Here is a 17,959-nt window from a genome sequence, read left to right on the forward strand (position 1 = left end):
CGACAGGGAGCTCAGACTTACGCAGGGCACTGGAAGACAGTCGAGAGGTGGCGTGATTACACTGGGAACCCCATTCGTCGTCATCCGACGTAACTCGGAGTGACAACGAAAGGGAACGTCTCGGTTACGTATGTAACCCTCGTTCCCTGAGTAGGGAACGGAGACGTTACGTCTCCCTGCCACTTCCGCTGTACCGCTGGAAACGCCTGAGTTCAGTCTCGGCTCCTCAGCGAAGACATATCTGCATGTTGCCAGCGTACTTCCTTTATACTCCCAGGGTGGGGCGGAGTTACGCTATGCAAATTCCGCAGACCCATGGCATTTTCTTGCCATTGGCTCGTTTTATATACTCGAAGATGATAGGATTTCTAAGCGAAACCCCATTCGTCGTCATCCGACGTAACGTCTCCGTTCCCTACTCAGGGAACGAGGGTTACATACGTAACCGAGACGATTTATGCTAACTTAAACTGCATCACTTAAATCACTACTACAGTGGTCCTCAATGGGTCAAGACCCCTGTAAACACAACTTCTAAGGAAACACAATGACTTAAATTATTTAAATGAAATACTTTTAACATGCACACCACACACACACACACACACACACACATATATATACTGTATATAAACAGCCAAGAATTTGCATCAGAATTTTAAGTATTTTAAACTCAACTAATTTGTGTTTGACCAACTCAAACTGAGTGAAAGTAACTCACATGAATTTTTCAGTTTAAATCTAGACTAAAAACACATCTCTTTGATCTAGCATACACATAACACATTACCAACTTCTATAATTCAATGTTAGGCTGCATAGTTTAGATCAGCCGGAACCGGGAACACTTCCCATAAATCCTGATGTACTCGTTGCATCATAAGAAGAATGGCGTCTACGCTAATATTAGTCTCTCTGTTTATCCCGAGGTTTACCGCAGTCCGCCGGATCCAGGCCATATCCAGATCTGATGAAGGACCTGCGCCTGGACACGACGACAACGCAGTCCTGAAGTCAACTAGGCTCTCCCCTGTGAAGGCCTCCTTCCCTTTCCTTTACCTCTCTACAGATAAAACGTTGTCAAAATGATTCCAGTTCACATGGATATGCGGAAGTGACAAGAAATTCTGTATTATGAATTTTTAAGGCCAGACAAGTAATTTGGTGATATTAATTTGTAAAGAAAGACTACCTGCATATATATATATTCAAGTGCACATACCTATAGACTGAACACGTAATATGCATGTGCACGCCGTCAGCGTTTTCACAGATTCGCGTTTTTGAAGCTTACACAGAGATGATAACGTTTTAAAAAAAAATTAACTGCTTGCACCTTGAAACCTATTTCAAGGTTTGCGTTCTCGAGCCACCAGGCACTGTTGTCATGCAAATGAGCGGCCGGAGCGCGTTAAGGGTTTTCTGTTAGAACGGTGTCGTATAAGTGGCCCCTAAGTTAATAACTAATGATCTTCACAACGGAAGTGAATCAATCAATCAAAACTAACTTTATCTGGACAATAACTTTATCCTAGAGCTGCTGTAAAGCCTAAACAATCTGTTACGGTAATTTCCTATTATCACTGTAAAGCTGCTTTGAAACAATCTATATTGCAGTATTAATATAAACAATATTATATACAGAATAAATGAAGGTGACTTGACTTGACTTGAATACACATTAGTGTAACATAGTAAATATATTGTCACATTTTTCAATAAATGAAAAGCAGCAATTCCTTATGTATTACTCAATATATTGTAATATGTTATCATAACATATTATTACATTCAATATATTTAAACCATTTCATATATTGATCATAAATATATAGAAATATATTTTCTTTCTGTATAAAGGTGTGGAGGCCATTTTATTATAGTGAACTCATTGCTACGTATACAAGAAACCAGTTTGAGATGATTTGAGCTTTATGACATGGCAGTTATCCTGCTGGAAGAATCCATCAGAAGATGGGTACATAAAGGGATAGACATAGTCAGCAACAATTCTCAGGTAGGTTGTGGTGTTTGAAGATGCTCAATTGGTAATAAGGGGCCTAAAGTGTGCAAAGAAAATATCCCCCATTACACCACCAACAAGATGAACCGGTGATAAGGCAGGATGGATCCATGCTTTCATTTTGTTTACGCCAAATTCACATCTAACATCTGAATGTCGCAGCAGAAACCGAGACTCATCAGACCAAGCAACATTTTTCTTTCTATCACCCACAGAACTGCTGCTCACTGGATATTTTCTCTTTATATATTTTCTCTTTACTATTATTATTATTATTTGCACATACTGTAGCCAATTATTCTTGACTAATTTATAACCACTATTGCCTCTATTACTGATTTACACATTGGTTTTCTAACCACTATTGCCTCTATTACTGATTTACACATTGGTTTTCTTAGTAAAATTTTTACCTTTTAATATCTGCAATTTGAATTTAGCTATGGGTTTTGCTATTTTAGGATATCTGAAAGTTCAATATAAGCAGAGTGAATTAGCAACGAAAGATAACTTTGATTAATCTTTATATTCTATAATGAAAGTTATTATCAGGTCTGATTTTCTGCAGCATTCTTTAACTTGAGACCTGAAAGAAGTTTAGCACTATCGTAATAAACAAACAAAACAATACAAACAGATTACACCTTGCATGCTAAATGATCCCTTTAAGCTCCAGAATGATCAGGTCTAAGACGTTTTTCTAATTACATAAATCCTATTAAAGGAGCTTAACCCGCTTCCAGAAAGAACACAACATAACAAATCGTCAGTTCTCATTTTGAGCTTCACAAAAGAATTCCCCTAACTGACCTTCACTTATATCACCCAAGCAGTAAGGTTCATGACGTCTTTCTGTGCCATTCTGTGCCTCATCAAATGAATGATTGCAGTGATTTTCAAACAGATTTCCTGACCACTTCCCCAGTTTTGTCTTTAGGGGAATCAGCCAACAAATGACTTATAGTTTGCTCTGCATATTAAGATAAAACACAGGAAAGTAGGCCTATTAAAAAAAAACACACACACACTATAGCTCTTCATTGATTTTAATATTTCGATTAAATCACACATTTGTGCTCAATAATAAGAAAAAAATACACTGTGTTTAGCTATTAGCTACACAATAAACTAACATGAGTGATGTGATTCATTCTTTGGAATCCTGCGCCACCTTGTGGCAAAAATAAGTTAATGAATTAAAGTTGTCATTCATGGTTATTAATCTGTGTTTAAGAGGTCTATTTCTAAACTTCACAATCGTCTAATATCCATTTAGGGAGCTAGAAAGATAGACTTTTGCATAAATTAAAACCACAGTTACCATATTAAGGAGAAACAAACTCAAGTGGTTTAAAGTGATGATCAATGGTGCACTGAATGTTTACTTTCCTTAGAAATGCCTCCTGGGGTCCAGCTTGTCCTGTTTTTTTTTTTTTGTTGTTTTTTTACTTGTAATGCAGCTGTAATACAGATACAACCAGATCAATAGAGATTTTACAGTCTGAATCAGCTGTGGCCAATTGGCCTGTCCTGAGTTATTTTAAGGGATGCTTCCTCTGACTCAGGATTCATGTGTCTATGGCAACCACATGTGCATTGTCCACTTTCAGATGAACTCAGGTGAGAGGTCAAGGTAAAAGCAAGACAAAGTGTTATTCTCTTATAATTTATCAATCTCCGATTTCTTTTTCCTTTTTATGGAAAGGAATAATACCTTGTTTATTCAATAAATTTCAAGTGGGAGACCAGTTTCAGATTTTAAAAAAATAGTTACACAAATGCTTCTTTAGCAGTGGTTTTGTATGTTGCACACTGATCAAAACCCTATTACAGTTTTTCTCGATTGCTTAAACACATTTCTTGAAACTATGCCTTGTATTCTCAAAACTATAAACACAAATCCATAACGTCTCACCCAATTCCCCAAACATCCTATTTTCAGGTCAAAATGAAGCTCTACACTCAAAACCATTCACTCTTGCTGAAAAACCAAACTTTGCCCTCAGACAGGACACACAAGGGTTAGGGTCTGGTCCAACGCCGGTTCGCCAATACACAGGGAAGGTTATCACGTGTTCTGTCCTCACTCATGCAAAGTATTGGTTGGTTAAATTTGTAATACATTAATCATATGTATTTACTCGTTAATTCATCTGACTCCATAAATGAAAGGTTTTACAGTTTTTTTCAATTGCTTAAGCACAATTTTGAAAACAGGGCCTGCGTTTCCCCCTTCACACGATTAGCACAACACTACACCAAAGTAACACAACACCTCAGATCATTTGCAAAATGGAACACTTTTGTCAAAACTATACAATGTCTTATAAAAACCTTATTTTGTTGTCATAACATAAACACAACCATCATATGGTCTAATTCTGTTTGAATCAGTTAAACACTCCTGTGCTCAACCTGAAACACTTTTAGCATTTACACAGATAAAGTGTCAAAATAAATTCACCAACACCACATGACACCAATTGTGCAGACTAATGAAAATATTTATTTCTTTTCATGTACTCAAGTCAGTCAATACTGAACATTTCAACAAAACATTCATAACAAAACATTTTCCAGTTTTCATACAGTTTTACAGTATTGTTGAAGACAGGTGAACTTACCTGTTGCCTTTTTATAGTGCTTACTGTAAACCTGATTGGTGTGTCTACAATTAAGCACCAGTGTGTGTGTGCACATCTGGTGGCTGTGTTTAACCAATTGGTTCATGGGTGTGTTCATTTTAAAGCCTTTGCTTTGCCTTTAGCAAGGAAATTACATCATGATAAATTTCTGTGTCAAATGCATGCAAGTGTGTTTAGTGTTTTGCAAATCACTGTGTGTAATGTTTTGCAAAAAGTGCGAAGCTGACAATGTGCTCACAGTTGTGCAAATCTAGGCCGGTGTTTTGCTCCTTGAGTGTAAGGTTTTGCTAATTGTGGGAAAGTTTTAATTTTAGTGTGTAAGCAATTGAAAAAAACTGTATATAGCTTAATACAGTTTTTCTCGATTGCTTAAACACTATAACCAGGCTTTTGAACTAAAATTTCAACAATTTTATCAAAAAACACACCCATTTTCCTAAACTATATATACTATTCCCCTGTTTTGACACGAGTCAGATTTGTTAAACTGTCACTTCAAAACTCTACACACAATCCCCTTCATTTCTCATTGCCTACACCATGTTGTCATTTACAAAGCACTGGCATTCAATATTGTTCATTCAAGTCAGTACAGCTTCAACTCAGTTAGCACACAATTACCCAAGTGGAAACACTAAGAGTCAAAATTTAACACACATCAATCAGAACCTTCAATAGATATATAAAAGGGCCCAAATCAGTTTATTGAGTTTTGGAACAATGGATCCAGAAAGACATGAAGGAAGAGGGATAAGAATGAGGAGGAGGAATGGCAAGGACAAGAAGACAAGCAGTCTCAGATGAAATTCAAGTCACTCTAGTTGCCCATGTCTTTGTCAGTGGTATGACAATGAGGGAAGCTGGGCTACGAGTAAGGCCAAATTTGAGTCGCTTTACCGTCACCTCGAGAACCTTCAGGGAGGTGTGGTGGCAAACAAAATTCTATCACTGAATAAGAGACAAACATTTCCAATAGTCTTTGATGAGGTGTATTTTCTTGCAAGAAAAGGTCAGCAGTCATACAGTCACACAGAGTGGCTGCAGAGTGTGACAGTGAAGGGAGGGCATCCTTTCTCCTTTATAGTCTTGACTCCCAGAATGTTATCTTTCTAGGCCAATGATGGTATTTCAACCATATGTGGAACATTCTTAGACTTGTTCATCATATTGTAACCTTGAGTGGAGGCTCTCCTGTCACGTACCAACACTCTTTACCATTCCAATACAATTCCATATTAGAATATGGTTTGTGTGTGCTCTTTTACTGTCATATGATGGTCACACACATCTTACTGTAAGTAAATATAAAAACTAATTTAGAGGAGAGAGTAAAAAAAAAAAAGAGTAAAACGGGGAAAAAAAACAATTTTGTGTGTGTGTGTTGTACTGTGTTGTACATGAATGAATAAAAATGTGCCAATGTATCCACTGGTTGTGTCTTTTGAGTTCATCATGTGAAAAGGTTTGTGAGGGGGGAACCACAAGCAACATAACTTACCAGTTTTGGAAACGTTGTTTTGAATTTATTGCACCAGTGTTGTAGTGTTGCAGTGTAGTGTTGCAGTGTTGTGTGACAATGTTGTAGTGTGTGTGGTTTTGAGGGCTTATGTGTCCTGTCTGAGGGCAAAGTTTGGTTTTTCAGCAAGAGTGAATGGTTTTGAGTGTAGAGCTTCATTTTGACCTGAAAATAGGATGTTTGGGGAATTGGGTGAGACGTTATGGATTTGTGTTTATAGTTTTGAGAATACGAGGCATAGTTTCAAGAAATGTGTTTAAGCAATAGAGAAAAACTGTAATATAACACAATGCACCTTTAAGTAATAAAATATGTGCAAATGTGAAAAGGTTTTAGAGGGGGAGAACCACAAGCAACATGACTTGTTACCGGTTTTTGTAGTATTGTTTTGAATTTATCTCACCAGTATGTAAGACTATGTTGTAGTGTGTGAGGGATTGTGTGTCATTTCTGGGGGCAAAGTTTGGTTTTCCAGCAAGATTGAATGGTTTTGAGTGCTTCAATTTGACCTGAAAATAGAAAGTTTGGGGAATTAGGTGAGAAGTTATGGATTTGTGTTTAGAAAATGAGGCATCATTTCAAGAAATGTGTTTAAGCAATCGAGAAAACTGTAATTCCTGTTTCTGAAAAACAATGGTTTGAATTTTGTGTATGTTACACGAAAAAGCAATACAAATGTTACAAATATGGTAGAACTATCTCTTCTACCACCAAAGATTGCTTTATAGATAATCTTTCTGACTCATCTCAACTTCTCTGCATACCTGATAACTCAAAAAACGTCTTGGGTTACGACTGTAACCCTTGTTCCCTGAGAAGGGAACGAGACACTGCGTCAATACGACACGTTGGGGAATGCCCCCACCGTAGCACGTAATATTTGATGCCGGTTGACACACATGAACTGTGCGTTTTCTGTCTGGGTGAAGAGCACGCACAGGCGGTTCTCGAGGGAGCCACCTGTGCAAACTGTGAGCGTTTTTCTCTGAGAACGCTCCGCTCTCGTCTGGCCCTCTTCTCAAGTGAGGAGGACTTAGCAAAAAAAAAAAGGACCTCATGGTTCAGGTCCCGCTCGTGCTGAGGCAGAGGTGCGATTTGCATCATGGGGTTCCCAGAAGGCCAACCTGAGAGGGGTATAAACCTCTCAGATGAATCGGCGGCTGATGAGGGTGAGTTGCAGGTGGATGAGGAAGACTATTCTCCTACTGTTCCTGCAGCGAGTGCTCTTCCGGACGAGCAGGAGATGGCTGATAATCAAGTAAATCCTGAACCCTCTCAGCCACCCTGCCCCGTGTATGCTGAGCTGGTGGATGTTATGGAACGTGCCGCTGGCAGGCTGCAGCTGCCGTGTGAGCGTGTTAGGGGAGAGACCTTACATTCCTTCCTGATCTTCACACGGAGATCGAGAGGGCATGGAATAACCCATACTCTGCTAGGATCCATCAACATCAGTGGGCTAGTTTCGCTGATGATGAGGGGATCGGAGAGCATGGGTATGTGCCGATGCTGCCTATTGACGAGACGTTTGCAAACTATCTTGTGTCTGGGTGGACGTCGACACTGAGAGCTCCAACCCTGCCATCCAAACCGCTGAAGACCACAGCACGTTTGAATGGCAGAGCATACACGGCAGTGGGTCACCTGGCGGTGTTGCAGGCATACCAGGCCGACCTGCTGGGGGATCTCGACCAGGGGGCAGGGATGTCCCCTGAGGCGGTTGCTGAGCTACGCCTCAACACAGATCTTGCTCTCCGGGCCACTAAACCTACTGCTGCCGCGATTGGTCGGTCAATGGCGGCGATGGTGGCCACGGAGAGGCATCTTTGGTTAAACATGGCTGACATCGATGAGAAAGAGTAGGCCTTTCTCCTCGACTCACCGGTTTCGCCCTCTGAACATTTTGGCACCTCCGTGGAGGCGGTGGTTGGAGAGTTCAGGGAGGCGAAGGCACGCTCAGCTGTATACCGTATAATAGTATACCGCTGAGATCCGGATCCACGCCCAGACAGGTGGGAGGGCCTGGCCCTTCACGGTCCGAAGATCGTAGACAGGGCCAGAGAGCCAGTGTCGCCTCTCATGCGCCCCCTTCATGGAGGAGCAGGTCGCAGAAGAGGCGTGACTCCCGCAAGAAGAGGGACTTGAGGGAGGGGATCCAACACAAACACACGCAGCGTCGGTGATGAATCATCTCCCCGGAGGGCGTGTTACATCTCAGCCCTCTCCTCTCCTCTCGACTCCCCAGGCATTTCTTACATCAGGCCTGGGGCTGGGCCCATGATGAGAACAATATTCTGATGGCCCGCCTCGGCTTGGTTTGTAAGAGCGCCTATTTCAGGCATGTAAAGTGGTAGACCCCATGTTCATAGAGAACCGACTGGTGAGTCTTCACGCCGCACGCCGAAGGTGAGCTGAGAGGTTCAGGCTGGCCCTAGCCCCTCGTGACGGGAGATGCTCTGACATTGTGTTGGCAGAAAGCCAGGCTTTACGCGTTCTCTTTACTGCTCGCTCTCCTGAAGATTCTGCCTATGGTGTTGTGCAAAATCATAGAGGGTGTCAGTGATCCTCGTGGACCCGAACTGGCCGAACTAGCACTGGTTTGCGGATCTGAGAGAGTTAATGGTGGCTCCCCCATGGCAAATCCCCCTCAGGAAGGTCTCAGGCGAATGGCACGATATGGCACCCCAGCCCGGAGCTGTGGAACCTTGATGTGTGCCCACTTCAGGGACCTTAAATAAGCAAGACACTCTGCATTCGGAGTTGCACGCGTCTTCTACTAGGCGCCTTTACGCTCCAAAGTGGGGAGTTTTTGCAAAATGGTGCCAGGACATCGATATCGACCCGGTGATCTTTTCCATGGCCTTTTTTTGCATTTCCCACAGCACAGACTGGATAGCGGGAGTTTGCCATCCAGACTGAAGGTGTATGTGGCCGCAATTGCTTCGTTTCGTTCCCCGGTTGATGGGCAATCGATCTGTAAGCACACTCTGGTGGCCAGATTTCTCAGGGGAGCGAGGAGATTATGTCCTTCACGGCCACCATCGATGCCGCTGTGGGATCTACAGTAGCTCTAGTTTTGAGGGCTCTCTCTCTACCGCCGTTCGAGCCCCTAGCTTCGATTGCTGTTAAGGAGCTCTTCCTAAAAACGGCTTTGCTCCTTGCTCTGGCCTCTGCGAAGTGCATTGGAGACTTACAAGCATTCTCAGTGAACGACGATTGTATCTGTTACAATCAGATGGTCTCTGTTTTTGACCCGGCAACTGCAGCGTTACTCTCCTGCCGAGACGGGGTTACGTGCTGTCTCAAAACAGACACCTTCTCACTGGATTGTGGTCCATTGAGAAATGGACTTGGACTATCGGACTTGAACTACACAAATGGACTATTGCATTGGCTTACGAGTGCCAGGGGAAAGATTGTCCCCTTAACCCTCTGGGGACCAAAAACGCGCCCGCGTGTTTTGCTCGTTTTTTTTTAGCAATGTAAATTAAGTTCATAATGCTCTGTTAATTTTGATCTTTCAATTTCGTGTTATACATCAATCGATCCTGTTCAGTTTAAATTTTTTTTCTGTGTACTCACAATAAAAATAAAGTGTTTTGCTTTTTGCCAAATGAAGAAAAATTAACATGATGCGAGTTCTGCACTCTCTCTGTCCGTGAACTCCAATTTGAAACGCGTTCGAAAATGATCTGTAACTCCGCGAAAATTCAGTCAAACAGGCAAACATACCCACGGGCATAAAGCTTGAGATCGCATCTTTTAAATGAAGTAATTTTTATAAAAAACAAATATTCCCAGCTTGTGAAATCTGTATTAAAAGAGAGCGATTCCAGTTGAGCTCATTACGAGCTCATTCAAATGTAATGTGACCACACCCCGGAGAGCGCGCGCTATTCAAACGCAAATTCTGAGAACCATTTCAGACCTGTGAAACGCCCATCAGCTGTAAACACAGCGCGCCGCGAGTGATGCATAATATAGCCTACATAACAAACAGTGAGCAATAGATCCCGCTGAGGAGTGAGGTAGGCTAAGTTATCTTTTCTCAAGTGTTAATGTGGAATAACATTATGGAATAACGTTAGTGTAGGCCTATGTAAACCGCAAAAAGATGAATCACGTTTCTGTAGATGAATGAAGGGTATATATTTGTAAAGATATGTACCCTTCAGGTTCTCAGAATTTGCGTTTGAATACCGCGAATTAATGTTTGCCTGTTTTAAACAGAATGTTTGCCTGTTTGACCTAAATATGAATCGCGTGTCTGTGTGTGAAAGAATAAACTGCTTTAATCAACTAAAATGCTTGGCTATACTGAGATGAGTAAAAATCGACTGAAATATGTTTAAATAAAATGTCTGTATAAGCAACATATTAAACTGCAAATTAACATTTATATGTCCTAATATTTCATAAAAACAACGTTATAGTCAGGCGAAATATGAAAGACAACATTTTGTTGACTAGATTTGGGTACAGTTTTTACTGTAGAATATACTGCCACATCAAATATATATATATATATATATATATATATATACTATTTTTGTCAAAAATAAAGTCATCAACTAAGATGTTAGATGTTCCAATGTTGGCTATATTCAAACTAATGAATACATATGATAAAATGTAGGCCTATAATCTTTTTTTTTTTTTACAAAGAAAGAGTACACTTGAAATATTGTTGAAATTGTAATTATTGTTGTAATTGTAACCTTTTTAATAAAATAGCAAAACATATGATAAAATGCAGGCCTATAATCTTTTTTTTTTTACAAAGAAAGAGTACACTTGAAATATTGTTGAAATTGTAATTATTGTTGTAATTGTAACCTTTTTAATAAAATAGCAAAACATATTTACAAGATAGATGTAAGCAAAATCTTAAATGGTCAATATAAGTCTTCTTCTAAATATATCTTTTGTCCTTGCATTGTGGCTCAGTCAGTGTCACACCTGAATGAATGGCTCATTATGCAGAGTCATTATGCAGAGTGGGTGGGACATTGTATTCTCAGGTGTAAACCACTCCTCCCCCGCATATTGGCTTTCCAAGCAAAACCTGTCTTACCCAATTTAAATCAATGTATTGTTTTATTGTGAACGATAAAGCAAGACTATTTTCACATCATTTTGAAGCCAGAACTCGAAGCAACAACATCCATTAGTCAAAAGTCTTGTGGACACATATTTAGTATGTGTTTTGTGGTCTTATTTCAGCAACTTTCATTTTTATTTTTTTCAATAACCACGCATAAACATTATTCTCTTAAAAATACAAACATGTACATACATGTTACTTACATATAATGGTAGCCCCGTTTGTGCTATATAGAGTGAATTTACACCTTTGCCATTAACATGTTTATAAATAACTGAAAAAAGCACAAATGTCAGGGCATGTCAAAACATCCCAAGGGCCCCAAAAACACCCTGGTCCCCAGAGGGTTAACATCAGAGCTCATTCGACGAGGGCGGTTGCCTCTTCGTGGGCCTGGTCTAGAGATATGTCTATCCAGGATGTATGTCTTGCCGCTGGCTGGTCTTCTCAGAACACCTTCGCCAGATTTTGCAAGCTGGATGTACATCTCCGGTTACTATCGTAACCTTGGTGCCCTGGGAGGTGGGAACGAGACATTGCATTGCAAACTCAAAATTTTGTATAAAATATAAAGTATAAAGTATAAAATAAATAGTTCCACTCCACATGGTCGAAAGCCTTCTCTGCATCAAGAGAGACCAGGCCCTCTGGTATAGATGAGTCTGAAGAGGTATTAATTATGTTCATCAGCCTTCTAAGGTTAAAAAAGCCTTGTCTATTTTTTATAAAGCCAGTTTGGTCCGGATGAATGATTTCCTGAATAACAGTTTCCAACCTTAGAGAGAGAATCTTAGCCAGGATTTTCACATCTACGTTAAGAAGGGAAATTGGACGATAAGACCCACAATCTAGATTTTTTTTATTAGGTTTAAAAATCATTGAGATGGATGCCTGATGCATGGAAGGAGTAAGATCACCATTATTGAGGGATTCTTCAAAAACCGAGAGAAGTAGGGAAAGCTGAAGAGAAAACTTAAAAAAAAAAAAACTCTGTGGGAAAGCCATCTGGACCAGGGATTTTCCACTCTGCATCTGTGTAATAGCTTGCAGAATTTCCGCAAAGCACACTCAGGAAGACAAAGATAAATCCAAATAGTATTTAATAAATTCACACAATATGATCCAAAAAGAGAGATAAGCTACCAATGCATAGCCACAAACAATACCCAACAGCTAAGGAGTGAAAAGCATGAATTTAAATACTGAATATAATGAGGTGTGCACAGCTTCAACTAGGAGCACTTTTGGCACTGTGAGCTTCACTCTCTTAAAACACACTTAAAACAATCTTCCTAGCTTCATTAATTTGTCTTCTAACACAATATAACAGTGGGCAGTTTTAGAATTCCATGGAATATTATTACTTTTAAAAAAAAATTCTCTGAAGAGCGCTTTCAAAGATGTAATTTCCACCACTTTTCAATTTATGTATTTTATTGCAATATAATATTGTAAAACTGATTATGTATCAGTCAACAACATCAGTGGCTACCTAATCATGTAACAAAATAAATCTTAATACTTCATGAACTTAATGCATTTTTATTTAAAGTTGCTTAATGCCACGAGTTGGGATTTTTGCCTACAGCATTTCATTTTTGCTCAGGTCTATGTTTATTATAAGTCACTCACACATATATTGTAAGTAATGACCTTGATTTAAAATACATTTAGATCCACAATTCCACATCATTGGCTATTCTTTTTTTTGTTTTTGTTTTTTGTTTTAACTGTAGGCTAGTGGTGGAAAGTGGTGGAAAAGTGCTGTTTATTTTTACGTAAATTGCCAGTCCAAAATATTTTTAACCATGTATTTTATTATTTAACATATATGAGTTGAACAGTATACCTAAAAGTTTTAAAAATAATGATTACAAATGATATGCAAATTATATGAACCTGCTCAAAACATTCATATATAGATAAATAAAAATAAATATAGTGTACTGGAATGGTGATATATAAAGTTCTCAGTCCAAAAGCACAAATATGCCATGAGAACATGTAAATAGCGCACAAAAATGGCATATATCATGTCCAAAGCTACGCCTGTAATTTCTCAGAGGTGGAAAATACATTTTATCAGTTTTTCTGCAATATTAGCACACCCTCATGTCAGGCTTAGCTACTTTTGGACTTTTGGAGTAAACTTTTGTTTACTCGTAATAAACATAAATACATTATTTTCATATTTGTTGTAGCCTACATAATTCAACCAAACTACAGCCAAGGTGGAAATGATGCTGAATAAAAATACTCTTTATAAAAGCTTGAGTTACCTTGATTTATTGATTTATTTATGTCATTTTCTCTATTATTTCCATGATTACCAAGTAAATAAAACATTTAAGGTGGATCTATTAAAGTGGATTTTGTTCCACTTTAAAAAGGGAATGACGGAAAACCTGGGGACAGACTTATTTTATTCCAAAAATAGTTCAAAATTGTGATATACATATGGAATTTCGATGGTATGATATTATTTTATATGTCATTAAGACAAACATGTTAAAAATATTTTTAAATCGACCCTTAAATATAATTTAACATTCAAAGAGGGCCAGTCTGGGTTGGGGACAAGCATAAAACTGAAAAATCTGCTAATAAACAGCCTTGCAAAAACATTTTTAAAGGTCCCGTTCTACGTGATCCCATGTTTCAAACTTTAGTTAGTGTGTAATGTTGTTGTTAGAGTATAAATAATATCTGTAAAATTATAAAGCTCAAAGTTCAATGCCAAGCGAGATATTTTATTTAACAGAAGTTGACTACAAAAAACGGCTCGATTGGACTACACCCCTCTACTTCCGTCATTAGTGACATCACCAGAACCGTGTTTAGACTAACCTCCGCCCACAGGAACACAGGCGTATTGATGGCGAAATGTCAACAGATGGTTGATGTTTATCTATAATCGGATACCGCAAAAGTTTAATTCGAAGTTAGTTTGCTCTGTCCATTTCACCACGGACTGTTTTTCTAACCTGGGATAATATCAAGCAGGCTTCTCTCAGCGTTTCATACTGACGAAGGGGACAATTTCAACTATATTCCAGCAAGCGGTAGGTACAAGTAGTGATTTAATATGGAAGTAGCGATCAACTTCACATCGTTTCTCTTAGTAGGATGAAAATAATCTAACTTAAACTGTGATTAATATACAGAAAGCGATCAAAGAACAATCCCTTTCCAATCGTCCAAGCTGTCATCACACAGCGCGAGTTTATATGGACACTTGCCAACACTCGTTATGAAATCAATGACACTGTTTCACTGCACAACGAAGCTCTTACTGTATTTATATGCCTCATGTTTGCATTGGTGAAATCATTAGTGAGTGCAGAAACTGCGTTGCAATGATAAGATCTTTTTTCACGCGATCAACAGGCTGTCATCTGCTCAATGCTCGTCACTGCAATTTTTTTATGTGATTGAAAGAGATCTAAATACTTAAAAAACTTCTCACGATTCGTTAATCCCGATAGCTGTAATAGTAAAAACGTATAATAGCTGTAATAGTAAAAGTTTTCCAGATAGTTCCACATGTAATGCCAGATATTTCATATGCAAGCATTTCAGCCAATCACAGCAGAGGGCGTTTACACTGAAGTCTCTCAGCAGACACGCCCCTTCAAACAGAGTGTTCAAACCAGGGAATGAAATCAGGCTAGGAAATATGCCTTTTATTTCTAAATTATAAAAAAAATTGATCTAAAAAACATACTAACATTATAAGGGCACCCCTGGAAACATGATAAAATAATAAAAATAATCCATGGAATGGGACCTTTAAAAGAAACCAGGGGCAAGATTTGGTATGTTGGAGCATGAACTTCATAATGACGATTTATTTGTGCATTTGTTTGTTTATTTATTTACACACACACACACACACACACAAAAAGGCCAAGGGCACAAAAGTGCCTGTAGTTGGAGAATCACCCCTGAACAGAATGGTGAAATTAACTAAGCACAAAACTAACTAAGGGAAGATGGTGCAAACTGAAAACAAAGTCAGTGTGATTTTGTGGGTGCGACATAGAGCTAATGCAAAGGCTGGAAATCAATTTATCCGTTGCTTCGTCGTATTCATGGAGAACGCGGGTCATTATTACTTAGCAAAAAAGAGAGAAAAAGCGTTGCAGCCGGCGTTTTCCACGGGTTTTTAGACGCGACATGTGAACGGCTCCTCAGTCGCCAGGATTGATTTACAAGATGGAAAACGCAGCCTTAAAAGCATTATCACTGACACAGTTCAATGATCGTGAAGCTGGCATGGGCAGTGGAATTCATTGCGGCAGAAATTAAGGACTGTCAGACTAAAATTAATTTGTTCTATCACCTCTGTTCTCGCATCGCATGCAGACCTGACGAGCAGGTCGGAAATTTAATGAAGATGGAACCTCTGAGTGATTGGAATGAAGGAAACGGCAGGTGAAGACATCCGAAGAGAAGTCGTATCATTGTTAGATGAAATTTCTCCTCACCTGGAGCACAAGCTATTGTGGATACAGTTCACCGTGTCCCCCGGACATAGCGGGTTCTGGCGCTCTACCAAGTCATCAGTTATTTGCCATGTTAATAAAGTTCACCGATGAGTAAAATCTTTCCGTGGCAGGGGCAGCTGCCTCTGAGACCTGTCACTCGACCCGTCACTGCTGTGTACTGTTACAAGAAACACATTCCAACCCTGGCGGTCTGACCAAATCAGTGGGGAGACAAAATAATCAGTTGCTTCTACACACTCTGCAGGTGCAGTATTATAGCATACAACCAATTATCTGGCTTTCATCAGCCAGTTCCCTTGTGTTGGAAATGAACATTTTCTCATAACTGTAGTCCTCACAAGACTACAAGAGTACAATGCATTATAACACCAGATGAAGCCTGCATTTATAATGCATTGTAAGGGTATTCTTAATGCATTCACAAGATACACAACACAACGTTTAGAGCATGCATGGAAGATGTACAAAATGGATATAATGGTGCCACCGTGGCAACATGGCAACTAAACTTAAGAATCCTTAAAGGTCATTAAAAAGGAACATTGGCTTGCCAGGAACCACCCCTCACACATTCTTGGCAGCCTTGTACGTGACATTTGAAAAATACAACTTACATGAATGTGTTTAACCAAACTGTAAAATAACATATTTGTGTGCACCTCAAACTGTATATAACTGTTTATATTGTATATTTAAATTTATATATTTACTTGTCATTTCCAGGACAAGAACAAAAATAACGAGTAAGCTAGACAACATTAGCTGCACATACACTTGTTGTGTATACATGTTTGTTAAAAATGGGATTGACCTTCTGATTTCTATAGTTTCTTTTTGTATATAAATATTAAGCTACCTATCAAATCTACATGCCTTTTCCGTTTATTACTACATGGGTATAGATTTGGTAAACTCTATACATTCTTACAGGTTTTATGAATAAAACATGATTTGCATTGTGAATGTATTGTTCCTTTGTACTTTTCCACACAAATTGGATTTTACTGGAAGGGAAATGTCTTGTAACCACTTCATGATATCTTATGGCTGTTTAAAAGAAGACTTAACTTGTCAAGTCAAGTCACCTTCATTTATATAGCGCTTTTAACAATATGAATTGTTTCAAAGCAGCTTTACAGTGATAATAGGAAATTACAGTAACAGAGATTATTTTGGCTTTACAGCAGCTCTAGAATAAAGTTATTGCGAAGATCATTAGTTATTGACTTGTGACAGAAAACCCTCAACGCGCTCCGGCCGCCCATCCGCACAAAACAGTGCCTGGTGGCTCAATTACGCACTCCCGGAAACAGGTTCCAAGGTGCACTCAAAAAAATGCTGGGTTGTTTCTGTAAACAAATTGTTGGGTTGATTGTGCTGGGTCAAAATGATGGGTTGTTTTGGGTACTGTAAACACATTCTTGGGTTGCTCATGCTGGGTCAAATGAGTTGTAAGGGGGTCATTCACAAATAAACAGCTGGTTGGGTTCTTCACTTCTGACTCGAGTAGCACGCCACTCGGAACGGGCAGTGTTATGGTAAGTTAATATGAATGTTTACCTATATTTTTACAGTTTTTCTCAATTGTTTACACACAAATACTGGTACTTGAGACACAATGACCACAACATGTAACTCATTCACCAACCCCCTGAACCAATTCTGCTAAACTACAAGCACAATTCCTGCTTTACACTCAAACTGCAGTTCTAAAACACACTTTTTTCAAAACACTACACACAATTCTCTGCTTTTGGCACAATTTTCATGCAGAAAATCTCTTGTTTTCACAAGGAACACACAGCCATTCAAATATGCACACTGACTCATCACATGGGCAAACACCCGTCACACAGTTTTACAATTAGCAATCAGAGCTTTAGCATAAAAGGGCAACAGGTGAGCTCTTCAATGGAGCAATGGATGCCAACATTGGATTATTTTTTATTTTTTTTACGGTAACTGTATACAGTCAATTCTTCTGTTGTTTTGTATGTAGACCACTGTATGTACAACTTTGTGTTGGTTGGGATGTACACTGTGTACAATGTTTTTGTGGGAAAAATAAAATATATTTGTTACCGTGTATTTGTGTGTTCTGAGTATAAAAACAATATCCTCAAATATTTTACAACACACTTATGTATGTACTGTCTGTAGTAAGTG

Source organism: Rutilus rutilus (assembly GCF_951802725.1).
Source record: "Rutilus rutilus genome assembly, chromosome: 20".
NCBI lineage: Eukaryota > Metazoa > Chordata > Actinopteri > Cypriniformes > Leuciscidae > Rutilus > Rutilus rutilus.